The sequence below is a fragment of the Acyrthosiphon pisum genome, chromosome A3, assembly GCF_005508785.2.
Source record: "Acyrthosiphon pisum isolate AL4f chromosome A3, pea_aphid_22Mar2018_4r6ur, whole genome shotgun sequence".
NCBI classification, from domain to species: Eukaryota; Metazoa; Arthropoda; class Insecta; order Hemiptera; family Aphididae; genus Acyrthosiphon; species Acyrthosiphon pisum.
In genome coordinates this window covers 8,920,830-8,931,359 of record NC_042496.1, presented here as the reverse complement: position 1 = coordinate 8,931,359, position 10,530 = coordinate 8,920,830, and the positions used below count along the sequence as shown (strand labels likewise).

Sequence of the window (10,530 nt, the reverse complement as noted above, 5' to 3'; positions counted from 1 at the left end):
ATAATATTGTAGCTTTTGGATATTTATTCTAATTTAGTGCATGAATTAATATAATATATGTATCAAATGAAGAGCGTTTGAACAAATTAATCAACTAGCAAAACTATTATTTATTAGTTATAAGGAACCTACCTATTACTATAGTTTTCAATTTAAGAACATCTAAATCCAAGAATAAAAAAAAATAATAATAACATGTATATTTCTTTTTATTTTCTAAGTGCATATTATATCATGACTGCTTGCATATGTTTTAGTAAATTTTTAGAGAATTTAACTTTGTGCTCACACAGAGACAAATATTTAAGTACCTACCGAAATAAATATTCACTAGTAAAGTTTTACCTCCGCCGGTAAAATGTCACGGGACAAACAATTACTGCCATGCCAACAAACTATTTGTATATACTTATGTATTATGTATATATATATATATGAGACGGCCGCATATTACATAGTGGTACATATATTTACTATATACTGTACTATATATATATGTGTTATTTGTGTGCTATTTCCGGGGTCGTATAATTTTGGCGTTTGTGGAAACCGGATGTCACACCAACACCCACACATATTACTATATAACATTATATACATTATTTACGTATGTACCCAATAACATTAATTGTCATCGATTAACAACAGTTGCATCTCATCTTATGGTATTAAGTATTAACGATTCCAATAGTTTTCTAATGAGTCATTATAGGTCAGACGACCGGGATTTCATTTGGGCGGAAGGATTATCGGTGCATTAGTCAAATGATAATATTGTAATGTTTTTATTTTCAGAGTCTGAATGCGGTACCGATGATAAGCAAAAGCGCACTGAAAGTATCAAGTTGTTTACAGTGCGGCTCGTTATTGATTCGAAAGCTGACACCGCCACCGGTGAACAGTGTATATAGAACTTGAGTTCGATCATTTGGCCGATGGTTTTTTTTTTTTTTTAGGAAATTCATTGCATATTGAAATCCAAAAACGCTTTTTACAACGGTAAGTATATACCTACAGTAGGGATGGCTTTTTAATTAAAACAAATTAATTTAAGATTTCAAATTACTTTTTATTTAGGGAAGGTTTAATGGGTATACCCATTAATGTTTTATTTTTATAATCCACTCTGTTAAGAAAAAATACCTTATGTTATTATAAGATTGAATTAATTTTTTTTCTCTGCGTTTTGGTCCCATGGTAAAAAGCATTATACATTATATATTTCCAATCGATAAATATTTTCGATATTTTCGTTTCATGAATATTTACGTGGCACATGTATTTTATGATAATTTAAGCATCCTATATAGTATCGATCTAAAAAAATAATGGTATTATATAATATACCTACATGTATGAGTATTGATCTGATCTCTAATAGATTTAAAACTAAAAAGTTTATAATAATATGTGCATAAAAATTCACCTTATCGCAAGTTTCAAAGTGTATAACTTTTAGCAAGAAATCTAAAAATAATGATGTTTTGTTTTACTATAAAATTTACAACTGTAAAACAAAAACGCCATTTAAATCCAAAGATAACTCATATTATATTTAACATAGTGATACTTTTTTTTTTTGTCCATTTATCAATTTAAAATATTTCTATAGTTGCACCTAAGTCATATTACTCATACTCAGCTAATTCTATAACTTTATAACTTTAATAACTTAATCTATAAACGTGCCTCGTAGACGTAGTTAATTTAATGCGGAAACAAGATAACACGATAATTATTATAATAACGCTTGTTAATTGTTAACCAAATTAATATTTTAATTATTAGGCTATTTCTATTGTTATAAATTAGAATATTAAAAGAGCACTACAATTTGTTGGAAAACAATTTTTGGTTAGAACGTATTTATCATGTGGAACTATATTGATTTGGACGATATTTTGATGAAAAAGTATTTACTCGAGAACGTACGTGTTTGGAGGTTAAGCCGTTTGCAAATATTAAATTAGATTTGAATTTATTAGTAGTATTAGCTCAGAAACGTATTGGTCGGAAAAGTATTTTTCAGAATCGATACCGTAATCAGGTGCAATGATATACATTTCCAATGAAATATTTTCCATGAAAATAAGTTTCTGAGCGAATACGATTCCGATAAAATATTGACAAAAATAGTACAGTTCCAACAACTATTATTTTTCCAACAGAATATTTTCCATACAATTCCGTTTCCGAGCGAATTCGTTTCCGACATAATATTATATTTCAATCGGATTTCGATTCCAAATTAATATGGTTCAATACAAATACAAATCCAACAATATGTGTTCTGATATTTTTTAACGAAAATACGATTTCCAATGAAATATTTTTTGAACTTTATATGTGCGCCCATTTACGTTTAGTACGCTTAGTATAACGGCGTTCAAATTCGACGTATCCAGTACGATAGGTGGCGTTAGTAATAATATATCTATTATCTGTAGAAATTAATGTTTTTTTGTTTGTCCTCTTTCCACTCGAAACCCGCTGATTTATTTTGAATAAATATTTTTTCAACCCTTTATACTATTGGGGGCCAATAGTTTGCCATAGAGTATCTCACACATGATTTTGTAAATTCGTTTTCGCTCACGAGTCTAAAAAATCAAATATTTTTTTATGATTATTTAAATGGTTGCCATTAGTCTTACAGATTATATTTCTATTATAATTATTATTAGCTAGTAGTGATATGACATATAAAATGATTAAAAATATATATATTGTTTTAAACAAATATTAATATCAAAAACTTACGAACACAATTACAATAATGATCACTTTTATATGCAGTTAAGATTCGCTTTCTCAATTTAGCATACATTTTTAATACAACCACATAAAATCGAATAACAATGTTCAACCTTGACGATATTGGATTTAAATCGGCTATTATAAGCACATTCGTTGAATCTGTCTCCAGATTTTTTTCTTTAAATCAAAAATTTATCCGTAGTTAAGAAGCGGAAAATCATAAAATTAATCATTATGAAAAATACAATAGAATATAATGTACTGAAGAAAAACGGAAAACGATTGAAAAATAGATTAATTTTACCCGCAGCCGGGAAATAAAGCTAGTATGATGATTTATTTCCTTTTTTACTCATACCTTCGTAAGATTTACAAGACGTGTTAATGATTTACATAATACAGTATTGATATAATAATATAATAAAACATAATAATTTTCACATCTGCGCACATTAATTTTTGTCGCACGAGTATCGATTTTATCATCAGCCATACTATATGTATATTATAATATATTATATATACGGCAGCTATATATTAGCAATAGTACCTATTCTACGTTTCTCTGACGATCGCTATTTGTGTTCATCATAATATTATTATATATGTACGATATCAAACAAAGCAATATGTCGTTGTTGGAATGCCCCACGTTATACGTAGATACTTAGGTAAGTAATCGTCCGGATTCGTGACTTTTTAGTCTATGATAAATGATTATTTTTTATGCACGCGTGACGTGTAAAACGCGTGCGGCGACGTCGGTGTATGTATACTGCAAGGTGATTCATTCACCAAAATAAATGCTCACCCCCATTTTATGCTTTGATCGCACATTTAGTTAAATACGGATTTCTCGAATTTCCATGTGTAGGTAGGCACCTAATTTTTTTCATGCCGTTTAAAGAATGAATAACGATACACGCTTCTTTTTTTCCATAAATGACTAAGCTAGGGTATTAGCCTGTGATAACAAGGTTTACAGTATGAGGGAGGAACAGTTACATATAAAATATAATAAAAAGATGTAATACTTAATCTAGTATGCTCGACGGTTCTAAAACTCGAACAAATTATAAAATATTAATGGGTTTGTATTACCTAGTATTTAATAACCGTAAATAATGATTTTAATTTTTAAAATTATCATAAGAATATTATTAATCTTTATAATTAATAATGTTTAATAACTAGAAAACAACTCGTTCGATCTCTATTTAGTTATACGCTGAACTTTAAAAAAAAAAAAAAAAGAATCATTGGTTTACAATAAAAATGTTACAGTAAAAAGTTTTCATTTGAAAAAAAAAGTTTGTTTTGCCACACGACTTTCCATATTGACACAAAGGCATAAAAAAGTCTAATAAATATTCGATAGTTTGGTCTCCGTGTAAACTTAAATTCCAAAAATCAGAATTTAAATAAATGCATACATGTTAAGGATAAGACGGGGCGAACATGCCCGTTGAATATTACTCTGTATGTAATATCGCGTGACTTGAACACGCACCCCGCTGTAATTCTACTGCGTAGACGATATTATCATAATAATATATACCTAGGTATATTTAATGATCTAAACACGCGTATACATCGTTTTTGATTCCATAGAAATCACGACGAACATATTTCATATAAAATAAACTATAACAAAATAACTACAACAACTATAGTAGGTATATTATATATATATACAGAAGATCGTCATTATATGATATATAACTACATAGACATGATATCGTTGTTGTAATAGCACTTAACGATTTACATAATAATATCATATAAGTATATTATATTATAATATATGCACATACATAGGAGAAAAATAACGTATAATATTTTTTTTTTTTTATTTTAGCTTAATATATACACACAAATTTACATTTCGTTTTGAGCGACACTGTATTATATACATAATATAATAATGTACTGCGTTACCACAGATATACACTTACAAGAAAAACACGTTCAAAGAGTTGCTATATTATGTTTACGACTAGGCCAGCATTATATTATTTGGTTGTATTTTTCTACTCTGCGGCTGCGTTTGCGATCCACTGTCACATCTTGAATCAGCAAAACTGCGCGGTTGTAGACGAATTGTCTGACTATAAGATTTCAGATGTATATGGTTTGTGTATATACAGGACGATCGTCTTGACACAAAACGTTCATACTAATACAGTCGATTGTTCAATAATTTTTTACCGTTTCGATTTTTGCCGTTTACTTTTTTTCTCGTACTGATAATTAAACTATTCATAAGCAATTAAAGTTTGGATAAGAACTGCTTGGGGGTGGGGTGGGGGGGGGGGTCGTAGAATATATTTACTATTTTAAAATATGGTACTGTCAGCTCATCTAAGACAGTCTCAAATGCTTACGAACAAAAAACCATAAAATTAATATTCGTTATTTATTTGGGCTTAGTGGTCCTCCAAGATTTGACTCATACGAAAACTTTTTATACGTTTTACACCAAAAACCGACTATATAGCAAGGTGACTGAGAAGGAGCGTCAAACGAATCGTCCTGTATATGGATGTATATAATGATAAAGTGTACGTGATATTGTCATGACAGATGTCACCGCAATCTCCTCTGTATTCTCCACAGTAACTTGACTACTTTGTACACGCCGACGGCGGCCGAAGTGACCGCGACCGATGGCAAGCCCCAGCCGGTCGCAGCGGCCGCAATCGTCAAACCAGTCATTCCGATGGTCGTCTCCAGCACGTCACCGGTTATCATGGCGTCTGTAAGAAAATGGCGAGACAAATATATTTTACTATAGGAACAATCAAAGGAAACACGTTTTTTAAAAAAATTATCAAAATTACGACCTATAATAACCTACGCGTTTTTCGTCCACGTTGGAGAGGTGGATTTCGAGTACTTACATTCAACTGTAATAGGTAACCTGAATTTAAACTTTTGGATAGAAAAATATGGTCGTTTTCATATAGTTTCTAAGGAAAAATGCGAACGATGTCTTACAACAAATATAGCTGTCTATGTGGTTAAGTCCTAATCGTATATTTTCAATTCTATGTAGACGGTTTTTATTTTCATTTGTCCACTTAAATACATAATATAATAGTGTTTTATTTGAAAGGACAATCGTAATAATAACAAATATATTATGCGCGTGTTGCGCATCAATCAAATCGAAATACGCAGTAGCTAAATAACGGAATAGTAGTACCGCCTATGCAAAAACAATTTCAAGTACGCTATCAACAAATATATAAAAATGTAATCTGTCATATATTTTACAGCCCGAATAACCAGCCACTCACTACTAATAAATGAACAGTTTTAAAATATTATAATTTAAATTATAAATAAAAATAAAAATATTATATACATAATATTATACGGTAAGCGTACGTATATACATGTTAAGGAATATCCGAATATACAGTAAATAATTTATGGGAGTTATCTAAATAATGGAATACTACTTCCATGCGACTCCGTCGCGCTACGTTATGATCCGTATAATATAATGTACCTATATAGGTTAGGTTAGGTACCTCTATACGGTGTAATATTAATTATATTTTAATATTTCAATTAATATTGCTGTTTTTTTTATTACTCACATTTTTATCAAATGTATAATACGTTGTTTGAAATTTATTTTTCACATCGTATGAATAATGAATAAGTAACTTTTCAAATCGCCATTTAAATTGAGTGTACCTATATCTATATAAGTTGAGTGTAAATAATTAACAAAAACATTTTTGCTGCCATTAGGGCAAAACATTGAAAAAACAAAACAAAACAAATACTGCGATTTAGTCGAGAGGTAATCGATTGTCGATTTATCCACGAAAGAAGAATAAACAAAACGTCGGCATATCACCTATACGAGTAAACGCTGGCATAAAATAATTTTTGGGTACCTATATACAATATCCATAATAGTATCATTGATTATACATACCAAGGCGGATATATTATATCCACCTTGATACACATACTATATGTATAATCAATGATAATATATATAGTATATACCAGCTAAACTGGTAAACTTATGGTTCGAATAAATAAATAACCATAACATTTTACGAAATATTTTATCCTCCGTTCACGATAACTATTACATTAATCGGGTTTTGAGGTAGAAAAAAATTCAAAGACAAAATACCAACGTAAAATATCTGGCTTACAGTCAGGATGATAATATTACGCGTTAACATAATATTATTGTTGCGTTTGTTTTTTATTATGAGTAAATATCGTGAAAACGCTCTTTTAATATGACATTATTACACTACACTCGTTTCTCTCTGCCCGGGCTGCAGGGAGGCATTATAAACGCCCAACTTGCATAATATACCTGAGCTATATATAAATTCATGTAAAAAGCGTGTGAGATATTATATTATTTTTATTTTACTTACAGCGTACTAACGGCCCAGAGTTCATTTTGGAAAATCGACGTTACGATACTATTTTATTAGTACGATAGTCGATGTTATATTATAATTGTTGGCGTATCGTTTGTGTGTTCGGAACAAAAAATATTCGACGACTGAAGACACTGAATAACGAAAACGGTTATTAGGTCACGCGTTTTAATTATTATTGCGTCTCGTCTCGTCGCGCACCTCACAACAACAAGCGAACGCAATATTTAGTATTTACTATAATACTGCGTCGTAATAATAATAATAATATTTACATTGGCAATCACACGGCGGACAACGGCGAGCTGCTGCTCTCAGGTTAACTCCAAGGTCATCGAGCTCGACCATATGTTGGGTACACAATGACCGCCACAATATTATCATATTGTCAAACACGTTACGACAACGTAATAATACGGAGTGATGCATTTGATTGGCTATACTAATTTTTCAAGTGAATATATTTTATGTTTTTGAAAAAATTGTTTAAATGCAGTCTGAAGTATTATTATATAAAACGTCTAGCCGTCTAGGTACCTAAGTTGAACGAGAAAAAAAATCGGATTTTCCACTATTTTATCGGGAAAATTGACTTGTAAAAACATAATTGCAAAACAAATCACTGAATTTACTATATCTACGGGTGATTCGTTGAACACCGTTTTTTTTCTACCAAAATAATTCAAAATCTGATTTCGGGAATTTCTAAAGATACTTAAGACTATGTTTTCAAATTGTTGAGACTCTTTCTACTAAATATATTTAAAAATTCCAAAAATCAGCATTTGAATAAATTCGTTATTTAAGAAAACACGAGGATGAGTATACTTGGTGAATCACTCTGTATAATGTATAAATATATATTCCAAGTGTGTAATAATAAATCTTTTATCTATAGGCTGGTAGCAATATTATACCCACGTACTCACGATGCCCACACGGTTTTCGTGCCTTTGTGTTTGTGAAGCATGTTTGCAACGGTCAAAGTATAAACCTGCCAAACATAATATTATCGTAGTTCGTTTGCTATCCATATCTTTGTCGAATTCAATACCCATGTAACTGCACGTGTAGACGCTAAGGGGAGAGGATATTTGTAGCTTGACGTAATTTTCTGTAATATTGTTGGCTGATATAAACTCCGTTGTTCAATCATATTATATAATAAATAATAACTAAGTTACGCCAAAACAATAACGACTTAAAATGGGGGAGGCGGTAGAGCTTCATTTTTTCTGAGAACCAACTTTTTAGAACATTAAAAAAAATTATTTTATTTATATAGTAAACGGATATTTACTCAAAACAATAATATAATGCTAGTAAATATAGTTGATACGATTAAAAATTGATCGAAATCCAAGTCATAGGTTCCTCATTGGCAAAACGCATCAAACGATATTTATGAGAATCAAAAACGTATCTACCTAGTAAGTGGTTGACAAACAAACGATAAATAGAATGTAGTTTCTATTTTTAGGGGTAGGAACCTTAAAGAGTAAATTCTTCAGGAGAGTTTGTGAACAAACGACACTAGGTATAAGTGTATAACTTTATTAAGGGATGTTTTGCTGGCTGTATGTTGACAGTCTGATATTAGACTATTTTAATTTAATCGATTGAATTGATTTAATTGATTTAATGTACAAACATTTTACATATAGGACATTTAAAATTAGTTGCTCAGAAATATTGATTGGTCAGGTCATTATGATTACTAATAAAAGCATTTTAAGCCATGGTATATTATTATGATATTTATATATTCGAATATTCTGTGAAGGCAAATTGATTTCGCATCAAATGCCACTCAGCTATAGGTAGGTATATTGTATAATGGGCATTAATATATATTTAATCATCACTTCATTTTCGTTTTATTTTCTAACCTAGAGGTTTTCATATTTTATGAAAATATACATAATAGGTATATAGGCTTACAGGAGTATTACTGATTTATATAAATAAACATATATATTTTTTTAATAACAAATGTAAAATAATAAAAGACGGAGAATGGGATTAGTCAAATAAGTATAAGAGATAAAAGACCTTTTTACGTTATATTATCATAAAAATAATTCATTTTTGTTTAAATATTTTTTTTTATGGATAATATATAATATCGTCCACTTCTCTTACGAAAGATTTGTATTTATGCCACCACCCGCACTGTTTATTAGTCTAGAGTAAAGAAGGAAAATGAAAAAAATGTTTTGCATTTGAGCCATTAAGTCTGCTATCCCGCCTATTCGACGACTTAAGAAAACTTATAGTTGTTATTTATTAGAATCTATGCAGACATTTTATATGCACAATTATTTAATATTTTTTTTTTATTATATGATTTTACAAATGTTTTATAAACAATAATTATTATGTTTTTGAAAAAAAAAATGTCTAATCAATTAATTTCCTATAAAGCTGTATAGCTAACATTATAAACGGTTCATAGTTTTGTGAAACTAATTAATGTTAAAATTTCTATGATTTGAATATTTTTAAAATTACTTTACAACTAGCTGAAGATAAACAAATATAATTTTAGGGGTTAAAAATATCTTTGGTTATAAGCGTATAACTATTTACTGATAAGTTATGAAGTTTACAAAAAATATGTATTGTTCAATATATCCCTCTTCAGATACTCGACAGTCGACTTAATTTCTGGGATTTATTAATTATTATACACCCAAATATATGGACCATGTGAGTGTCTATCCATCGATAATAATATAATATGGTATTTCAATGTTTAAATGAAATTTTATGGTAAATAATAAAATACATTAAAATCGTATTTGTAATAGTTGAACATACTTCGTAAAAATATATAATTAGTTTTAACCTTAGATATAGCAACATGCATAATATGCATATGCCATATAATATAATTACTTTTCTGTAGATTTTGATTACTTGTAAGTAATAAAAAGTGAATATATCTATAAAATGTATATGATATACATTTTACAGAAAAAAAAATAATAAAAATAAAACATTCAAATGCAATGCTATTTACTATCGTTTCATCGTTTCATCTTTGTCTACAGTGGAATTCCTCCACACCCCATCCAACACTGCTAAGCAATATAACATTTCTGCGGTGATCCATAAATAGCTGATGAACTGTGTGTTAAACTAAAGAAAACAACGTTTTTACTACATATATTATACATTATTATTGATTTCGCTTCATTCGTCGTGTGCGTATAATATAGTCTACACGTAGAAAATCCATTCATATTCTACCCGATATTGCACGTATAGGCGCAGTGCGAAAACATTCTGTGGAAAATTAATGTTTTTCAAATCTACATAATGCACATAATAAATTATAAATATTTATAAT

At 29.5% G+C, this 10,530-nt stretch overlaps 1 long non-coding RNA gene across 1 annotated transcript; it reads right to left on the bottom strand.

Annotated features, from left to right (window-relative positions):
- Positions 1-4,412: 4,412 nt before the first annotated feature.
- LOC100575339 lies at positions 4,413-7,420 on the bottom strand. Its single transcript, XR_510623.2, has 2 exons — positions 7,173-7,420; positions 4,413-5,513 (listed from the first exon to the last, which is right to left on the bottom strand). It is a non-coding gene; the product is annotated as an uncharacterized LOC100575339 (long non-coding RNA).
- Positions 7,421-10,530: the final 3,110 nt, after the last annotated feature.